Source organism: Acomys minous (genome assembly GCF_964271855.1).
Source record: "Acomys minous genome assembly, chromosome: 8".
Taxonomy (NCBI): Eukaryota; Metazoa; Chordata; class Mammalia; order Rodentia; family Muridae; genus Acomys; species Acomys minous.
The window spans coordinates 4,145,234-4,167,318 of record NC_140489.1 but is presented as its reverse complement, the minus strand read 5'-3'; the positions used below and the strand labels follow the sequence as shown (position 1 = coordinate 4,167,318).

The 22,085-nt window shown below is 40.8% G+C and overlaps 2 gene segments (V, D, J or C); both read right to left on the bottom strand.

Annotated features, from left to right (window-relative positions):
* The window catches only part of LOC311603266 (immunoglobulin heavy variable 2-5-like), a 153,295-nt gene extending 134,048 nt beyond the window's left edge, over positions 1 to 19,247 (bottom strand). Inside the window, exon 1 of the V gene segment in view lies at positions 19,202 to 19,247.
* On the bottom strand, positions 9,001 to 9,633 carry LOC311603378 (Ig heavy chain V region 3-like). The segment is given in 2 exons: positions 9,563 to 9,633; positions 9,001 to 9,479 (listed from the first exon to the last, which is right to left on the bottom strand).
* Positions 19,248 to 22,085: the final 2,838 nt, after the last annotated feature.

Sequence of the window (22,085 nt, the reverse complement as noted above, 5' to 3'; positions counted from 1 at the left end):
GACTTTTGACCATTTTTACCTAGGTCAAACTCTTTCCAAAGTTTAGGCCAAAAGTACAATGTAAAAGAAGTCGGTTGCTATGGAACAAGCAGGCCCTAATGGGTACCAGAAGGCTGATGTAGACTGTGAGACCTGGTACTCCATGAGATCACTGATATCTTTTCTCTTCCTACATGCTACACAGCAACTTCCTGCATAGGAAACCTGTCCAACAGGGAGAATTTATAGCAGGTAGTTTTTTTTCTGTGTCCTATAAGCAAAATCCTTATCTAACAGCTGAAATGCAGATGAAAGGAATTTTCCTATTATAATTCAACCACAGTCATATGATGATAAGCAAGAATACAAATGTCGACATGGAGGTCATGAAAGGCTGATCCTCTGTCACCCTTGATGAGAGTGTAGACAAGTGTACTGACTTTGGAATCAGTTTGGAGAATTCACCAAAAAATAATAAATAAAACTATCCTGTATCGCATCTATGTCCCTCCAAGTCACATAGTCAATCGACTCTACAACTTATTATAGACACATGAACGTCCATATTTCTTCACAGCATGTTACTCATACTTTACTCACAGCAGCTGAGAATGGAATCGTCCTCGATTTCAAACAAAGGTCAAGTAGATAATGACAGTGTAGGCTGTGTTGGACATTATGAGTGCATCCACTGTGAATCTGTCTGAAATTTCTCTACTGAGTTTCATCTGCCAGTGCTTGGGATATCCATCCAATCAAATAAATCCCATGGCCAGGCTTCTGACCCACCCACCACCCACTTAGAGGAAATAGGGAAGCTATCTGAGTGAAAATCTTGGCAGGTAACCTTTCATGAAACTCCAGGACTCCTCAGTCCATATCAAGACACCACCAGCTTAACCTAGGAGTGACACCAATAGAAAGGATGCCATGACCTATTCTGTCTCTGTCTTCCCCTTGGCCCTCCTCCTAGGAATGCACTTTCCTGTAGCTGCTGTCAAGTAGAGATGATCCAATTTCATGCCAAGGTGAGAACCTATGTGCTCAGAGACTGTGGAAAAGTAGGTACTAATATGGTACTGTTGGCTGTGAGGACATCACTGTATTTAGAAATACAAACTAATTTATGAAATCAAGAGGAAATATATTTCTTAGATGAAGACATGAATTTTTTTATAGATAGATCTGGTAGAGTTTTCTGCTAGTCAGATGCATGATGAGGTTCTGGTATTTGATAAAATGCATTCAAGCAACATCCTAGCACCTGTCCACTCAGAGCTCATCACTGGACTAACAATACATTCCCCACACCCATGTTCATTTTGGGGAACTTCACAACAAGTTTTCAACAGACATCTGAAGCTCCTCAGTGTCAACCATATTTTTGATGATGAGAACGTGCATTGGCCATCCTACCCCATCCAGACACATAGAGCTCTTCCATCCCACTGAGAATTTAGTCGCCATATCCATGTTCCTTAATGTGAAGCACACTTCAAGTATTCAAGAATAACATAAATTCTGCCATGATCAACCACATTTGCAATGCTGAGAAGGTGCATTGTCCATCCTGTTTCTATCAGACACTTATTTACAGTTTTGGATGCTGCTGTCCAGCACAATCCAATGATCAACAGGACTATGAACACCTCTCATAGCAGCAACAAACTCTGGGACACTTTCCCCTTGTTGCTTAGGATTCTGAGGCTCCAAGAACCTCTCCAGGGTTGTAGCATGGAAATGGTATGTGTCAACAATGCCATGGTTTCAGAACATAAGGATGTTGGCAATGAAATCCATAGAGAGTGCTGGAAGACACTCAGTGAACAACTTCCTTATCTGCTTCAGCTGCTCCTTATTAGAAAATTGGTGGACCTACAGTGCCCCCTGCTGGTCCTGATACTCCTTTGTGTAACTTCCCACACAGGGATAACTTGCTTACTTCTCTTCTTTGCAATGTAGCTATTGATTTTGAGATGATATTCCAACAATGGAAGGTGAGCTGTGCCTCAATCATTGTCTCCATGAACCATAGTCCTTTCTCTAGGAGCTGTTAGATTTTTTTCAATAGAAGTGACCATTGATGAAGTAGTGAGTTAGACTACAAATTAGAGATAGGAGGCTATAAGCTCTCTACAAGATAGTTTTCCCACTGCTGAAGCTGTACTTGAGACAAAAACTTCAAAACACCACAAAGAGGAACAAATGTGGGACCTACAGATCAGTTCCAACCTACAAGAAGTATTTACCTTTCTGAGAAGTAAGTAGAATTTTTAATAAATGAGCTGTGGTTCACTTTGCTTGCTAATTCAGCATATGTATTACAGGTGAGCTGTATGGTTGTGTGTAAAGACTTAGCAGGGGTGGTGTTTTCCTTTTTCCATGTATCTTTTTTTTATTAATTTATTCATATTACATCTCGATTGTTAGCCCTTCCCTGTTTTCTCCATTCTTTCCTCCCCCCCCCACTTCCCCCCTTCTCCCCTCCCCTATGTCTGTGATTGACGGAGACCTCCTCTCCCTATATATGCTCTTAGAATATCGAGTCTCTTCTTGGTAACTTGCTATCCTTCCTCTGAGTGTCGCCAGGCCTCCGCATCCAAGGGACGTTGTCAGAAAAGGGGCACCAGAGTTCGTATGAGAGTCAGATCTCACTCTCCACTCAACAGTGGAGAATATCACGTTCGTAGGCTATGTCTTGGCAGGGGTTCAAAGTTTGCTGCCTATATTCTCTTTGGCTGGTACCTTAGTTTGAGGAGGACCCCAGGACCCAGATCTGCCTGTCATAAAGTTCTTCCCATGTATCTTTAAATATAAGAAATATTGAGTGGGTCATGAGGCAACTCTCTTCTCTCAGGATCTAATTCCCCAAAGCTCAGTATTCTCTTATTCATGGAAGGCCATGACTAATGATTTTCAGATTCTTGGATGTATTTGCTGAGGCTTTGAGAATGACAGCTTTGGTGCTGAATTACCTGCTAAAAGCTCCAGTGTGTTAGTGTAGCCATGACCAATGAATATGACAAATTTGTTTGTGTGTGTGTTTGTATGTGTGTGAATATATGTGTGTCCCTGCAAGTGAACAGATGCAGAAAATCATTTGACAGAATCCAACACACCTTCATGTTAAAAGTTTTAGATAGATCAGAGATAAAAGGCACATGCCTAAGTACAATAAAGGCAATATAAAGCAAGCTTAGAAACATCATCAAATTAAATGGTGAGAAACTTAAAGCAATTCCACTAAAGTCACGGATAACACACGCTCCCTACTCTCACCATAAGTCTCCAATATAGTACTTGAAATCCTATCTACAGCAATAAGATAACTATATAAATCAAGGGGAAAGAAATGGGAAAATAAAAAAATCAAAGGGTCTCTATTTACATATGAATGTACATGTAAGTGACCACAAAAATTCTACCAGAGAACTTCTACACCTGATACACACCTTCAGGGACATGGCTGCATTCAAAATTAACCTTAAAAAATACAGTAGACCTCCTAAACCCAAACATCAAAGGGCTGAGAAAAAATAGAGAAACAGCAACCTTCACAGTAGAAACAAATAGTATAGGATACATTGGTGTTACTCTAACCAGTAAAGTAAAAGATATGTATGACAAGAATTTCAATTCTCTGAAGAAAGAAATTGAAGAAGAAATCAGAAGATGGAAAGTTCTCAATGCTCATGGATTTATAAGATTAACATATAAAAATGGTAATCTTACCAAAAGCAATCTACAGATTCACTGTAATTCCCAACAAAACATCAACAAAATTATCTACAGATTTTAATTTAAAAGAACAATTTTCCGCTTCATGTGTACGGAACAACAACAAAAAAGCTGGCATTTGATTTTTTTAAAAAATCCTATACAATAAAAGAACTTCTGCAGGCAACTCTATTCCTGAATTCAAGCTTGACTACAGAGCAATACTAATAAAAACTGCATGGTACCAGAATAAAAACAAAGTGGATAATATATGGAATCAAATTAATGGCCCAGAAATAAACACACACACCAATGGACATTTGACTTTTAACAAAGAATCCAGTCCCATAAAATGGGAGCAAAAGCACCTTCAACAAATGATACTTGTACTAACTGAATGTCTACATGCAGAAAATGCAAATAGTTCCATAATTATTACCCTACACAAAACTCAATTTCAACTGGATCAAATGCCTCAAAGGACCAAAGGGAGCTTTGTGGAAGGGGTGGGGAGGACAGAAGGACCTGGAGGGGACAAGAGCTCCACAAGACCAACAAAGTTAAATGCCATTGGCTCAGGGGGATTATGAAGACTGAAGCAACAACCAATAACCGTGCTTTACTGGATCTGGGCCCCCAACACACATGTAACAGATAGGCAGTTTAGAATTCATGTGGGTCCCCTAGTAAAGGGAGCAGAGGCTGATTGTGACATGGATTCTTTTGACTCTTTCTGATCAGGAGACCCCTGGCATGGCTTCCTTGCCTAGCCTCAGGGTAAGAGAATGTGCTCAGACTTGATGCCACTTTTTAAGCTGTGGTGGGTTTGGGGAACTCAACTTTTTTTGTTAAAAGTGGGGATATGGGGATGAGGGAGAAAGAGAGGGAGGGAGGGATCATATAGAGATTAGGGACATGGAGACATCAGGAGGTAAAGGGAATAAATATAAAAAGTCCTTAGCTAATGTGAACAGAAATTGCTTTTAAAGTAAATACAAGAATTGAAAGAAAGACTACAGAGAGGGGAAGTTTAACAATCTCATACTAGTGAATTCACATCTCATGTGTTATCTCTAGAAAAAAAAGAATATAAACCCACCCACAAGGTATGTCCATTGTATCTCTGAATAACATAAACTTGAATTTTGTTAAATACTTTTTCATCATCTAAGGAGATGATCATGTGAGTTTTTTTTCTTACAGTTTGTTTATATGTTAGATTACACTGATGGATGTCTATATATTGAACCATCACTGCATGCCTAGGGTGAAGCCTACTTGGTTGTAGTGGATATTTTTGATGTGGTTTTGAATTTGGGTTGTGAATATTTTATTCAGTATTTTTGCATCAATCTCATAAAAGAAATTTGTCTGAAATTCTCTTTCTTTGTTGGGTCTTTGTATGGATTAGGTATAGAGGTTACTGTGGTCTTAGAATGAGTTTTGTAATGTTCCTTCTGTTTCTATTCTCTGTAATAGTTTAAAGAATATTTGCATTAGCTCTTCTGTGACTGTCTGGTAAAATACTGTACTGAATCCATCTGCCCCTGGGCCCTGGGCTTTTTTTGGGTGGGGGGAGATTTTGATGAATGTTTTTATCTTCTTAGGTTATATAAGATAATTTCATTTGTTTACTAGCATATGATTTAACTTTGGTAAGTGGAATATATCAAATAATTGTCCATTTCATTTAATTTTCACATTTTGTGGCATATAGGCTTTTGAAGACTTAATGAGTCTTTGGATGCCTTCTTGTCTGTTGTTTTCTTTTATGTTTTTCTTGATTTGGAAAGTGTCCATCTGCCTTTTGCTAATTTGGCGAAGGGTTTGTCTATCTTGTTGAGTTACTTTTCCAGTTGAGGAATTCATTCTACTATGTGATAAACTTCCCAGGAGAGTAACATGGATTTTAATAACTAACCAGAGTGACCTCTATTGTGTCATTCAAAGCAAAGGTTCTGACCAACATATAACATATATGAAAGTTTTTAACTGAGAGGAAAACACTTTAGGTGAGTCAGGCAACACTCTTGATGTCCCTTCTCTGCACCTGTTCCTTGTGTTTTGCATAATTTTTTATTTACATGGTTTCTTTTAACTGTCTCAGCTCAAATATTTAGAAATGATGCATATGATATTGATATAGAAATAATACAGTTTCTTAGAAGAAATTACTCTGAACACTTAAAGAATAATAATGAAAAAATACTTCAGAGGGAAAAAACCAAATCACAAGAGAAAAATCCAAAATAAGATTTTAGAAACATCTACTTTGCCTTTCTCCCATGATTCTCTCATCTAGAATCCTAGAAGCCCACAAGTAGAACATTATGATAGGCAGATTTGGGCACAGGGGTCCCGCACAAACTAAGGCACCAGCCAAGGACAATACCTTAAGCAGTAAACCTTAAGCTCCTACCCAGATCTAGCCAATGGTCAGAACATTCTCCACAGTAGAGTGGAGAGTGGGATATGACTTTCTCACATACTCTGGTGCCTCACCTTTGACCATGTCCCCTGGACGGGGAGACCTGGTGGCACTCAGAGGAAGGACAGCAGGTTACCAAGAAGAGACTTGATACCCTATGATCATATAGAGGGGGAGGTAATCCCCCTCAGCAACAGTAATAGGGGAGGGGAATAAGGGGAAAATGGGAGGGAGGGAAGAATGGGAGGATACAAGGGATGGGATAACCATTGAGATGTAACAAGAATAAATTAATAAAGGAGAAAAAAAAGAAAAAGTTTCTATGAGATAAAAAAAAATTCCCTCATGATTTATCCTCCACCTGAACGACCTAAAAATCAACATTCCTGTGAATCACAACCACCAGTTACAGTTTTTTACTTTGTGAATGCATTACCCTTGAAGCTCTGGGACACTGTCCTACCCTACTATATCAGGAAGGTTTGTGGTCCTAACCCGAGCCTGTAAAAAAGGACCCTGTGTGTATTACATGGATACTGAGTACTGGTGGTCTCTTAGGGGGTCTCTTGATTGGGACACAACAACATAAACAACATTCATGCACCTGCCTGCGCGTGTCCACGCGCGCGCGGGCACACACACACACACACACACACACACACGTACTCCATATGCCATTTAGTTAAAATTTGCAGTGTGAAAGATGGACTTTTAGGAAGTGGCCTATGACCATGGCAGCTCCACTGTCTCCTCTGAGATCAATGTCATCATGAAAGGGAATTCCAAACCCCTTCATGATATTGTCATTATGATGCTCTGTCATCTAAGAATGACAAACATCCTTGTTCTTGTCAAATAGAAACTTACACATTCTCCTTTAAGACTGATGTGCCAATTCACTTGAATCACTGTAATTAACTCCCTGCATTGTATTATATAGTCAATAAAATGACGCATACAATAAGTGCAGAGGAGAGTGAGATTGTTAATATAAATGACTAAAATGTTAAAGCAGATAAGGACCCGGTGACTCTCAGAAGCTGAACAGTTTTGAACTTGACATGATACAAGCCTGTATTTCCAAGAAAGACTAATTAGTAAACACTGTACTTTGAGGAAATAAAAATAGACCAACCATAGGAAGACTCTGAATCTTAATGAGGAATTGGAAAGACACCAGAATCACAGCACAGAAATGGCCTTAAAGACTGTCCTGATGACATCATGTAGGACAGTGAGCAATAAGCTGATGGAAACTGATCTGTCTTCTGTGTTGTTAGTAACAGAGACTTGTGTGACAGTGTCTGTTCCTGAAGACATCTGGACAGGAGCACTTTCCTATGATGATTCTGCACATGTTCTGAGAAAGTGTCTGAGCAGTGAAACACGTAGAATGGGGCATAGATTCTTACCTGATTATTGTCAGAGCAGGAAGACAAAGGTGACAAGAGACAGAATTAATACTGCGATAGGCAACAGACCAAAAATTTTTGGGTACCTTCAAGCCAGTGTGCAAATTGACGTCTCAGAATCATAAATAAATGTATTTTCTTTTTCCACAGTGTCCAGATTTATTGAATGAAATCTAAAACACAGGGTTGAAGCTATGGGTGTGGCGGGAGGCACAGACTTCCATGTGTTTTACTTAATTTTTCCATAGTGAAAAATTTGTTTTTAAGCAATATATTCTGACTTCCTGTGCAACTTCTGTTCTATCCCTCTCAGCTGCTGCTAACCCACCTCCACTCCTTTTATTTCTCTCAGTCTTTTACTAAGAAATGTTTTCTTCTTCCCTGTCTCTATCTGTATTGTTCTATTTCTCTGTTTCTCTCTCTCTCTCTCTCTCTCTCTCTCTCTCTCTCTCTCTCTCTCTCTCACACACACACACACACACACACACACACACACACACAGACACACGCACACGCACACGCGCACGTGCACACGCACACGCGCACACACACACATACTCCATATGCCCATTTTCTATTGGTCCTGGGCATGGTGTCTTCCCTAAAATGTGTATCATATAGCCAGTGAGACTCCATGGGAGAAAACTAAGTTTTCCTTTGCAGGTGGGTAACAATTGAAGTTAGCTTCTTGGTTAGGGGTAAGAGCAGGTACCCATTTCCACTCTCAGCACTGGGGTCCCATTTGGCTTGGACCTGTGCAAGTTTTGTGTTTGCTTCCACAGTATCTGTGAATTCAAATGTGTGTCAGTCCTGTTGTATTTGGAGGAAAATGGTTCCATGAAGTCATCCATCACCTCTGGCTCTTACAAACTTTCCAACTTCTCTTCTGCATCAATCCCTGAGTCCTGAGGGGAAGGTTTGATAAAGACAACAGATTTAGGACTGAATGTTCCAGTATCTCTTACTCTCTACACATTGTCTGTCTACTTGTGTTTCCCTATGTTAGCTTCTACCTACTACAAAAGCTGTTTTAACAATTGACAGATGAGGCATTATTTATAAGTAGTTATGTCATTAGGAATCACTTTATTGCTATGTTCCTTCAGCAGAACAATAGCATCTGGGTTTCCCCTCAAGGGCCATGGCCTATCCAGTCTCAGGTTCTGAGCCACCATAGCAGTTTAGGCATGGGTTCCACCTCATGGAGTGAACTCTCAATCAATAAGGGGATAATTGATTACCCCCATGTTTGTGGGACAAATGCACCAGCCTATCTCACAATAGGTGACATGGTTTGTAGCTATGTTAGGTATTAATGTTCTCCTCTGAAAGCATGCAAAGTACTGCCCAGTATTATGAATGCTAACCAGTAGGGGTAAAACCACTATTTACCCACTAACTTAACATTTCCAAATTCAGTGAGATGTATAAGTGTTATCTGGGGCAATAGGGCATTACCAGAATTTATAGGAAAAAACATAGACTTTGACAAACAGCATGAAATACTTCAGAGATGCTCAAAACGATTGTTTTCAAGCAAGTCCCCAGGCTAATCTTCTCTGTCATCTTATTCTCAGGGCAGCTTCCTGCTCCTCCAGGATTTCTGACAGACTCAGGATGTGGTTGCAGCACTGTGTCTCTCGCACAGTAATAGACCGCAGAGTCCTCAGATGTCAGGCTGCTGAGCTCCATGTCGGCTGTGCTGGAGGATTTGTCTGCAGTCAGTGTGGCCTTGCCCTTGAACTTCTGATTGTAGTAAGTATCACCATCTTCAGGATCAATCCCTCCAATCCACTCCAGTCCCTGTCCTGGGTTCTGCTTCACCCAGTCCATATAGTAGCTTGTGAAGGTGTAGCCAGAAGCCTTGCAGGACAACTTCACTGAGGACCCAGGTCTCCCCAGCTTAGCCCCAGACTGTTGCAGCTGGACCTGGGTGTGGACACCTGTGGAGAGAAAGGCAGAGTGGATATCATTGTCACCTCAGTCCTTGTCATCTCTTCAGATTTGGAGCTGGTGAGTCCCTTACCTGTAGTTACCGACAGAAGGAAGAGGATGATCCAGCTCCATTCCATCCTTAAGAATAGTGTGTCCACTGACTGTGGAAAGGAAACAGACCAGATGTTGTCTTTGGAGTGTGGACATCTCTGTATTTAACCAACATAGACTCAAGTAATTTGCATATTCATGAGCATGGTCCTTCTTAGATAAGACCCTAGGTCAGTTGGAGAAGGAGGAGGTACAGATACCTGGGTCAGGTGGCTGATGCTGAGGTTCAAGACCAAATCCTCTGTTTAAACACATTCCATACCCCTCACTACTTTCAAATACCTGCAATTAACATTTGTGTGAGAGAGTGACATCATTGACTCACTTGTTGCTGAGTACTATGTAAGTCATTCTCAGCACTTTGACCAGTTATGAATGTCTGTATCGCTCAGTACACACTGCACACTGAGACATGAGAGCTACACTAATCTACTTGGTATAAACAAAAATATTTATAAGGCAGCTTAACAACATAACCATTAGCGGTACAACTCTGATCAACTAGGGCATATTTCATCTCTAATGATGGACTTTTGACCAGATGCACCTGGGAAAAAATCTTTCCTATGATTCAGGCCACAAATCTAATTAGAAAGAAGTTGATTGCTACATAACACTCAGACACTAATGGGTACATTTTACCTGAAGGCTGATGTTGTAGACTTCAGGGCCTGGTGCTCCATGAGATCACTGATGTCTTTACTCTTCCTTCAATCTACACAGCACCTTCCTGCATTAGGAAAACTAGCCACCACGGGGAATTACAGATGAGGTAGGTTTTTCTGTGTCCTACAACCAAAGACCTTAGCTAACAATTCAATTGCAAATTAAAGAAATTCTAATATGCAGATATAAGTGAGTATATACCATTTGAGTCTTTCAGCTTCTGGGTTAACTCACTCATTATGATCATTTCTAGCTCAATCCATTTATCCACAAATTTTGGGAATTCCTTGTTTTTAATAGCTGAATAGTATTCCATAGTGTATATGTACCACAGTTTCTTTATCCATTCTTCTATTGAGGGACACTTAGGCTGTTTCCATGTTCTGGCTATTATGAATAAGGCTGCTATGAACATGGTTGAGCAAATTTTCTTGCTGTGTGCTGGAGCATCTTCTGCGTATATTCCAAGGAGTGGAATAGCTGGGTCTTGAGGAAGCCCTATTCCCATTTTTCTGAGATTGCACCAGATAGATTTCCAAAGTGGTTGTACTAGTTTGCATTCCTACCAGCAATGAAGGAGTGTTCCTCTCTCCCCACATCCTCGCCAGCATGTGGTGTTGCTTGAATTTTTGATCTTAGCCATCCTGATGGGTGTAAGATGGAATCTCAGTGTTGTTTTGATTTGCATATCCCTGATGATTAAGGAGGTAGAGCATTTCTTTAAGTGTTTCTCAGCCATTTGATATTCCTCTGTTGAGAATTCTCTGTTTAGTTCCATGCCCCATTTCTCGATTGGGTTATTTGGTTTGGTGGTATTTAATTTCTTGAGTTCTTTATATATTTTGGATATTAGACCTTTGTCAGATGTGGGGTTGGTGAAGATCTTTTCCCAGTTTGTAAGCTGTCGCTTTGTTCTCTTTACCGTGTCACCTGCCCAATGGGCATGTCCCACGAAAGCCTTCACTTACCAGGAAACTGCGACAGAGGAGAGGACATTCTAGTGGGACTCTAGATGAGAGAATCATGGGAGAATGGCAAAGTAGAAGGATCCAGAGGGTCCTAGAAGCCTACAAGTAGAACATTATGATAGGCAGATTTGGGCCCAGAGGTCCTGCTCAAACTAAGGCACCAGCCAAGGACAATACAGGCGGTAAACCTTAAGCCCCTACCCAGATCTAGCCAATGGACAGAACACTCTCCACAGTAGAGTGGAGAGTGGGATATGACTTTTTCACATACTCTGGTGCCTCACCTTTGACCATGTCCCCTGGACGGGGAGACCTGGTGGCAATCAGAGGAAGGACAGCAGGTTACCAAGAAGAGACTTGATACCCTATGATCATATAGAGGGGGAGGTAATCCCCCTCAGGAACAGTCATAGGGGAGGGGAATAAGGGGAAATTGGGAGGGAGGGAAGAATGGGAGGATACAAGGGATGGGATAACCATTGAGATGTAACAAGAATAAATTAATAAAGGAGGAAAAAAAAGAAATTCTAATGTTCTAATTTTGCCTCAAGAAGAAGATGATAAGCTGTAATACAAATGACACCATTTTTGTCATGAAAGAATAATCCTCTCTCACCTTTAATGGGACTGTTGTTATATTGGAAATCAGTTTTGAGAATTTACTGTGCCCCAGATCCATCCCTCTAAGCCTATACCCAGTTGACTCTACACATTATAGAAACACATGAACACTCATATTTATTTACACCATGTTATTCATGATCTATTCACAGAAGTATCTGTGTGTGTTCATAGTGGGTATCTGTCCTGAAATTTTTCTACAGAGTTTGTTTTTGCTAGGGCTTGGGATATCCCAATCTAATCCCAATCTAATCTAATGGGTATGGGATACCCATTAGATATCCCATATCTAATGAGTTCAAACCCATGGCCAGGCTTCTGCCTCACCCACAGTCCCATGTAAAAAATGGGGAAGCTATCTGAGTCAAAATCTTTGAAGGTAACATTTCATAAATCTCCAGATATTCTCAGTCCAAACCAAGACTCCCTCAGTTGAACATAGAAGTGAACACCTATAGAGACAATGCCAAGTTCTCTTCAGTCTCTGGCTCCCCCTTAGCCCTGCTCCTTGGAATGCACTTTTTCTGTAGCTGTTGCCACCAGGTAGAGATGATCCAACTTCTTGCCAAGGTGTGAAGCTGTGTGCTCAGAGACTGTGGAAAAGTGGGTACTAATGTGATACAGTTGGTTGTTTGGACATGGCTATATTTACAACCACAACTAATTTATGAAATCAAGAGGAAGAATGTTTCTCAGATGAAGACATGAATTTTTTAGATAGAACTGGTAGAGTTTTTCTCTTAGTAAATGCATGGTTAGGTTCTGGCATCTGAGGAAATGAATTCAAGCTCCATCATGGCATGTGTGCACACAGAACTCTTCCATCCCACTGACAATCTCTTTACCACATCCATGTTACTGATGTGACCCTCAAGAGACACCTGAAGCTCCTCAGTGTCAACCATATTTCTGATGAAAAGAAGGAGCATTGACCATCCTACCCCATCCAGACATATAGAGCTCTTCCATCCCACTGAGAAACCAGTCACCATATCGATGTTCTTTAATGTGAAACACTTCAAGCGTACAAGGACAACACTCAGGTTCAACCACATTTGCAATGCTGAGACAGTGCATTGACAACCCTGTTTCTATCAGACACTCAGAGCTTTGGAAGCTGCTGTCCATCATAACCCAATGATCAGCAGGACTATGAACATTTCTTGTACCAGCTGCAAACTCTGGAAAACTTCCCCCAAATTGCTTAGGATGCTGTAGCTACAATTTTATTAATAAGTATTTGTAAGTATGTCATGAACTTGTATTTCTATGCAGTCAACATAAGCATCTGGTTTGGCCATTGTTCATCTCAATATGAATGCTTTCTAACAAATAAGCTCTTTCAGGATGTAGCATGGATGTGGTATGTGTCAAAAACGCCACAGTCTCTGAACATAATGACGCTGCCAATTAAATCCACAGAGGCTGCTGGGTACATTCACTGAACAACTTATATGTTTCAGCTGCTCCTCTACTTATTAGAAAATTGGTAGATACACAGTGCCCCCTGCTGATCCTAATAACTCACTTTTATAATCTCTCACACAAGGACAAATCATTTATTTCTCTTCTTTGCAATGTACCTATTGATTTTGAGATGATATTTCAACAATGGAAAGTAAGCTCTGCTGCGAACCTTGTCTCCATGAACTACAGTACTTTAGCTAGGGTCTGTTAGATAAAGCAATGGAAGTGACCACTGATGAAGTAGTGAGTGAACAGACAAAACACTAGAGATAGTGAAAAGCTATAAGCTGTCTACAAGGCATTTTCCCACCTCTGAAGCTGTACTTGGGGCAGAAAATTCAAAACACCACAAAGAGGAACAAATGTGCCACCTACAGATCACTTCCAATCTACAGAAAATATTAGCACATCTGAGAAGTAACTAGAATTAAGGAAAATGTGTGCCATGATTCACTCTGTTTGCTAATTCACCATTAGAACCACAGGTGGGCTGTATGGCTGTGAGTCAAAAGTTAGCAGTTGTGGTGTTTTCCCTTGGCCATGTATCTATAAGTTTCAACACTGCTAACTGTGTCCTTAGACAACTCTTGTCTCTCTGGATGTAGATTCTGCAAGATCAGCATCCTCTAATTCATGGAAGGTCATGACTAATGGTTTTCAGAGTCTTGGTATATTTGTTAACTCACTGCCAGCTCCAATGTGTTAGTGTAGCCACCATCAATGTATACAACAAAATGTGAGTGTCCCTGCATATGAACACATGTAAGAAAATCACCTGACAGGATCCAACACACCTTCATGTTAAAAGTTGCAGATAGCTCAGGGATAGAAGACATACACCCAAGTACAATAATGGCAATATACAGCAAATATATAGCCATAATCAAAATAAATGGAAAGAAATTTAAGCAATTCCACTAAAACCAGGGACAAATCAAGGCTCCGCACTCTCATCATATCTACAATGTAGTACTTGAAATCCTATGTCCGGTAATAAGACAGCTAAATAAATCAAAGAGATACAAAGTGGAAAAGAAGAAATCAAAGGATCTCTATTAACAAATGATAGTATACATAAGCCAAAAAATTCTACCAGTGAACTCCTACACTTGATACACACCTTCAGTCAAGTGACTGGATTAAAATGAACTAAAAAAAAGACAGTAGACCGCACATATACTAATTCCAAAATGCTGAAAAAAAATAGAGAAACAACACCCTTCAAAATAGAAACAAATAATACAAAGTACCTTGCTGTTACTCTCCCTAAGGAATTGAAAGACCTGTATGACAAGAATTTCTATTTTCTAAAGAAAGGAACTGAAGAAGAAATCAGAAGATGGAAATTTCTCCCATGCTCATGTATTGGTAGGAATAATATTAAAAAGGACATTTGACAAAAACAATCTACAAAAACAAAAACAAATTTATTGCAAGTCCCACCAAGATAGGAACAAAATTCTCCACCGATCTTAAGAAAAAACAATACTCAACGTCATATGTACAGACAAAAAACCTCCACATTTTCTAAAACAATCCTATACAGTAAAAGAGCTTCTGGAGGTATTTCTATCCCTAATTTCCAGGTTTACTACAGAGCAATAATATTAAAAACTTCATGTACTGGCATAAAACAAACTGCTGAATCAATGGAATTAAACTAAAGGCCCAGTAATAAAGGCATACACCTAGGGACACTTTAGTTTTTACAAAGAAGCAATAAAAAAACATGCAATGGGGGCAAAATTATCTTCAAGAAATGGTGCTAGTCTAAATGGATGTCTTCATGTAGAAAATGCAAATAGGTCCATATTTATTACACTGCACAAAACTCAACTGTAAGTGGTTCCGAGGCATCAGCAGACTACAGGGATCCAATTGGAAGGAGTGGGGAGGATAGAAAGACCTGGAGGGAATAAGAACTCCACAAGAAAAGTAACAAAGTCAAGTAACCTGGGCTCAAGGGAGGCTTATGGAGACTGTAGCACCAAACAGGCATCATGCGTCAATTGGATCTAGGCCCTCTACACATATGTAACAGATGGTCAGTTTAGTTTTCATGTGGGTCCCCTAGTAAGGGGAGCAGAGGCTGCTTCCGACATAGATTCTGTTGCTGATTCCAATCAGGCGTCCTTTGGCATGGCTTCCTTGCCTAGCCTCAGCATAAGAGAATGTTCTCAGTCCTGATGTAACATGGTAGGCTGTGGTGGGTTGTGGCACTCCCCTTTTTTGGCAAGTAGGAAGGATATGGGGAAGAGCAAGGGAGTGTGGGACAGTGTGGTGTGTAGTAAGGTGAAGAGGATCAGGAGGCAAAAGGAATATATATATATTTTTAAAAACAGCTAATTTGAAGAGAAATTAACCAAAAACTACTACATAAACTGCACCTGCTAAATGTTTCCAGAAACTCACACTAAGCCAATTAGTCATAACCAACATCAATGTTCCTCTCAGACTAAAAAAAATCCCCCCTTTGATTTAGCCTCCTGAAGGTCAATATACTGTGACACACAACCCCCACTTACAGTGTTTTTCTTTAAAAATCCATTACCCTTGAATCTTGGGGCCACTGTCCTACCCTGCTGTGTCAGAAATGTTTGTAGTCCTAGCTCAAGCTCATAATAATGCACTCTATCTGTTCTTCATCGATATTGAGCCCTGGTGGTCTTCTGGGGGTATTGTGATTGGGGCACAACAACACAAACAACAGTCACACACACATGCGCGCACACACACACACACACACACACACACACACACACATGCTCTCCATATGCCATTTAGTTAAAATTTGCTGTGTGAAAGATGGGTCTTTGAGGAAATGCCTATGGTCATGGCAGCTCCACTGCCTCCTCTGAGATGAAGGTCATTGTGGAAGGGAATTTCAAACCCCTTTATGCTATTGTCATTATAATGCTCTGTAATCTGAGAATGACAAACATCCTTGTTCTTGTCAAATAGTGGAAATTCACGCGAATCACTGTAATTAACTCCCTGAATTGTATTAGAAAGTCAATAAAATATGGAGACATTAATTACAGAAGAGAATGAGATTGTTGATATAAATGACTAAAATGTTAAAGCAGATCAGGACCTGGGTGACTCTTAGAAGCTGGACAGTTTTGAACTTGATGTGAAAAAAGCCTATATTTCCAAGAAAGGCTAATTAGTAAAAACTGTACTTTGAGGAAATAAAAACAGACCAACCATAGGTAGAGTCTGAATCTTAAAGGGGAATGGGAAAGACACCAGAATCACAGCAGAGAAATGGCCTTAAAGACTGTCATGATGATGTCATGTAGGACAGTGAGCAATAAGCTGATGGAAACTGATCTGTCTTCTGTGTTGTTAGTAGCAGAGACTTGTGTGACTGTGTCTGTGCCTAAGGACTTATGGATGAGAGCACTTTCCTATGATGACTCTGCACATGTTCTGAGAAATATGTCTGAGCAGTGAAACATGTAGAATATGGCATAAATTCTGACTGATTACTGTCAGATCAGGAAGAAAAAGGGGATAAGAGACAGAATTAACACTGCAATAGGCAACATACCAAAAATTGTTGGGTACTTTCAAACTAGTTTGTAAATTGACATCTCATAGTCATAAATAAATGTATTTTCTTTTTCCACAGTGTCCAGATTTATTGAGTGAAATTAAAAACACAAGGTTGATGCTATGGGTGGAGTGGGAGGCACAGGCTTCCATGTGCTTTACTTAATTTTACCGTAGTGAAAATTTTGTTTTAAAGCAATATATTCTGATTTCCTGTGCACCTTCTGTACTATCCCTCTCCGCTGCTGCTAACCCACCTCCAGTCCTTTTATTTCTCTCAGTCTTTTACTAAAAAAATCTTCTCCTTCCCTATTTCTCTCTGTCCTACCTGTATCATTCTATCTCTCTCTCTTTCTCTCTGTCTCTCTCTCTCAGAAACACACACACACACACAAACACACACAATCTCACAAAAACCCAAAATTGGAGATTAAAAAATACCGAGAGAGAGAGAGAGAGAGAGAGAGAGAGAGAGAGAGAGAGAGAGAGAGAGAGAAACAGAGAGACAGAGAGAGACAGAGAGAGAAAAGAGAGGGAAATGCCTAAAGAAATTACCACGAATGAAAAACTCTTCAAATTCTCCATATGTCCATTTTCTGTTGCTGCTGGGCATGGTGTCTACCCTAAAATGTGTATCATATAGCCTGTGAGACTTCGTGGGGGGAAAACTAAGTTTTCCTATGCAGGTGGGTACCTATTAAAGTTAGCTTCTTGGTTAGGGGTTAGAGCAGGTATCCATTTCTCACTCTCAGCACTGGGGTCCCATTTGGCTTGGACCCGGGCAAGTTTTGTGTTTGCTTCCACAGTGACTGTGAGTTCACACACATGTGCATCAGTCCTGCTGTGTTTTGTGGATAATGCTTCCATGAAGTCATCCATCACCTCTGGCTCTTACAAACTTTCCAACTCTCTTCTGCATCAGTTTCTTTGTACTGAGGGGAAGGTTTGATGGAGACAAGCCATTTAGGACTGAATGTTCCAGTATCTCTCACTCTCTACACATTTTCTGTCCACTTGTGTTTTCCTATGTTGGATTCTACCTACTACAAAAGCTGTTCTAACAATGGATAGATGAGACATAATTTATAAGTAGTTATGTCATTAGTAATCCCTTTATTGCTATGTTCCTTCAGCAGAACAATAGCATCTGAGTTTCCACTCAAAAGCCATGGCCTATCCAGTCTCAGATTCTGAGCACTATAGCAGTTAGGCATGGGTTCCACCACGTACAGTGAACTCTCAATCAATAAGAGAATAATTGATTACCCCCGTGTTTGTGGCACAAATGCACCAGCCTATCTCACAAGTCATCATTATAGGTGACAGGGTTTGTAGCTATGTTGTTTATTAATGTTCTCCTGTGAAAGCATTCAAAGTGCTGCCCAGTATTATGAACCCTAACCAGGATAGGTAAAACCACTATTTAGCCACTAACTCAACATCTCCATATTCAATGAGATGTATAAATATTATCTGGAGCAATAGGGTGTTACCAGCATTTATGAAGAACAACCACAGGCCTTGTCAAATAACCTGAGATACTTCAGAGATTCCCAGGAGTAACTTTATCCCTGGTGCTTCTCCAATAATGTCCATCTCTCCCAATTGAGTTTTTTGCTGTATAGGGTTATTAAAATAATTTGGAATCTTCTGCTGTGGGGATCTGAGACAAAAGACTGAGTAGAATCATAGCACTGAACCACCTGGTTTATGTAACAGACATGCTTCATCTTTATAAAAAAATAAACATAGATGGCTCCTATTGTGGTAACTTAAAGGAGGCCTCAATTTTATAACAGGAAGTCATGGCTCTGAAGTTCAGAGTGAAGAGGAAACCCCACAGGCTAGCAGGAAATGCCTGCCCCCTCCAATCTCCTGCATTGTAGAAGGAAGGCACAGAGCTGAGACTCAACCTGAAATACTGTACAGCTGCTTCCTGAGGCTGTGTCAATGTGCTCTCCGAGCTCAGTAGTAGGTGGCAGTGTCTGCAGTGTCCACACTGGTGATCTTGAGGAATACCTGGTTTTTGGAGCTGTCCTTGGAGATTGTGAGCCGGCTCTTCAGGGATGGGTTGTAGTACTTACCATCATCCCACCAAATGTTAGCCAGCCACTCCAGACCCTTCCCTGAGGGCTGACGGATCCAGCCCACACCTATACCAGAAGTGCTCTGTGAAAGTGCAGGTCAGACTGAGGGTCTGAGAGGGCTGCCAGACCCCGGGGCCAGATTCTTTGAGGGTAACCTGGGAAAGGACATCTGTGGAGAAAAAGAAAAATTAGGAGGTAAGGTTGGAATAGGGTGAGGATATGGAAGGTCCTCCCTTAGAAAGCCTTGGCACTCACATGCAGGCACAAGCAGCAGCAGGAATGAGGAAGTTAGCCTGTCCATGGCTGCACACCAGTGAGTACACTGGTCCAGCTTTGGCATTTCAACCACCCAACCTAGGGTTGGGTGGAGCCAGGAGAGATTTGCATTCCCTCAACAGGTGCTGGCTCTGCTGCAGAACTTAAGTCTTAGGACTCAGGAGGAGTCAGTCTGCGGTGAGGAACACAGGAGCCCTCAGCGGAGCTCACCTCTGCTCCATTGTTGGCTAAGCAGGGCAGGGAAAGCCTTCCCTCACAAACTCTCTTAGTTTCTGTTTTTTCCCGTACTTTGTAAACTGTATACTTTGCAGGAAATTATCCAGGCCCCTGCTGAGGGCCTCCAGAAGCCAGGCCTGGCTGCTTCAAGTTTTGTACTAGGGCTTCCCTTACATCTTTCCCTGGGTAACCCTTCTTCAGCTCTTCACTTTCCCTGAGTGTCACATCCTGTGGTCCCTAAATGTGGTGCTCTGGTCTTCAGCCAGTGCTTCCTAACTCTCTATACATCCTGACAGCAAAACCTCAGGACTTCAGAGTACCTGAAGCTAAATCTTCACATCCCGGGGGCCTGAGATCAGATTCCTTGAGAAACTGAGAAGCTGAACACTTGGAGAAGGCAGCAACACCTGAAGCCTCAGTTATGGCTGCAGCTCACGGGAAACTCACAGGGAAGGAGGCATGTTTAGCTGGAGTTAGTCTATGAGCTCCAGCAGCCCCAACTTTGTGGCAACAATATATAAATTATTCATTAATCCAAGGCAGGGAGCTTTACATGGTCTCACTTTCACAGGCAGGGATTTGAACAAGAAATCTGACCCCTTAGTATATAAATTCATAGTTTAGTTAAGGAAAATTGCTTTGTTTAGCTTAGAGTTCAAGTCTGTGTAAACCCTTAGAGCTTGAGTGAAGAGGCTTCTCCTACATACCTCACTACTTGTAAAACAGTCAGTTCCAGGCTCTTAACTGTTAAAATACTGATCTACATCCCCTCTGTGGGGCCACTCCTAGGTTTATGCTAATTTTACTGGAAAAGGATGAACAAAACCACACCAATCTCTAGGCTTCCTCCAAGTGCTGGACTTGAAATCCCACTAATCCTCACTCTGGAGTTCTCTGGTCTAGAAAGCTCTGCTCCTTAAATAAAAGAAAAATCCTATATAAAGTCTGTGTTTGCCCAGTTCTCTGCTGTCTTCACCTTGGAACAGAAGCATCCACACCTGGATTTGTCCCTTCAAGAAATTTATATTAAGAGATTTACTGCCTTATATGACTCTCTCAAGAAGAGAAAAAGCAAAGAAGAATGGGCTTTGGCTCCAAAGCTGCTCAGCTCTTCAGGGATGGGGTAACCCTCCCCTGGGAGCTACAGAGTCTCTGCTAAGGAGACCTTCTCTCAGAGCTCTGTGATTCCTGGGCTCCTGTATCTCAGGACAGCCTTCTCTTGGGACACTGTCTCACCTCAGAGCTGGTATACCTTCCCAGGAATTGTGAGTTTGTTGGACACTTTCCCACCCAAAAGGAAGGTCAGCACCCATAGAGAGTAGCTAACTGAAAATCAGAGTCATCTGAAAAATAAACACTTCTGAGGAGTGCTGTATAGAAGGAGTAAGATGAAGGGTCCTGACTCAGTTCACTCATCCAGAGATCATCACCTGTGTTTTTGCATGGAGGACATGAGAAAAGCTCAAAGCATTAGTCTTTTTCCAGACTTCATGATTCTCTGTGCCTGGGCCAAAGATGGCCTCCTGTATGAGCCCTATCAGTACAAATATTCTTTCACAAAAAAAGAAAAGGATACTGAGATTTTAGACTTATTGTATAGTGTAAGAGTCTGTGCCATCTGTGGCCTGGCAGTTATAAACTATAATTTCATGGAAGGGAGTGATATTTCATTGATTTTACTTATCTGTCAATTTTCTACATCACATTTTTCTGATTTCTGTTTATTCATCAATGGCCAGTGTCTTCAGGTTTATACTGCCCTCTATTTGTGACAACTTTAAAACAGCACAAGACAACAAACTATAGACAGAAAAACATGGCTTCTTTGCTCAGTTCTCTCAGATGCTGAGCATCCTGGAGGAGGGCACAGTGGGCAGAGAATGATGGAAGTCACACACTGGGCCTGGGGATTTTCACAGACATTAATTCACACTGTATTCCTCTTTGTCCTTGTCACTACTGATGCTTTAATACTTAGAGAGAAATGGATTTGCCTAATTTTGGGGAACCTTCACAGTGAGTTTTTGGTATAAACATGATTAAATATGTGCAAAGAAGTCTGAGTGAACTACTGATCTCATCAAGGAAAGATAGACCAAAAACAATCAACTCATTATTATTAATAAAACATCTTTATATTAAGAACTTTTGAAAGATAAAGATATCAAGATGGATCTAAACCATGAAATATGACCTTGCCACAAGGTGTAGGAATACTGTAAAAAGAAGACAAGCCCAAAATGCTGAGTGCCAGCTGAGGCACTGGAGCCTTAGGGTAGGATGGGCAATAACACCAGCACTAACACTTGGGTTAATATTCCACTGGGTTTTCTATGTTCCAATGATTTGTTGATTTTCATTAAATTATATGTCTGGAACTAGGAGAATATCTAAAATTCTTTCCATGATATTCAAATATCATCACAAATCTCATCAAAGACAGGCAGTAGGATGGGTCCACAAGAAGCAAAGTATCATGGAATGATCTTGGAATCTGTAAAAGTTGCTTGGTTTGCAAGAAAATGCCAAGGACCAGAGATAGGAGAACTGCTGGTCCTGAATATGGGAAAGACAGACAACAGAATTTTCTCAAGATAGAATAAGCCAGGAAAATGGATGTTGATTCTCAGATGCCTTAGTAACAGAG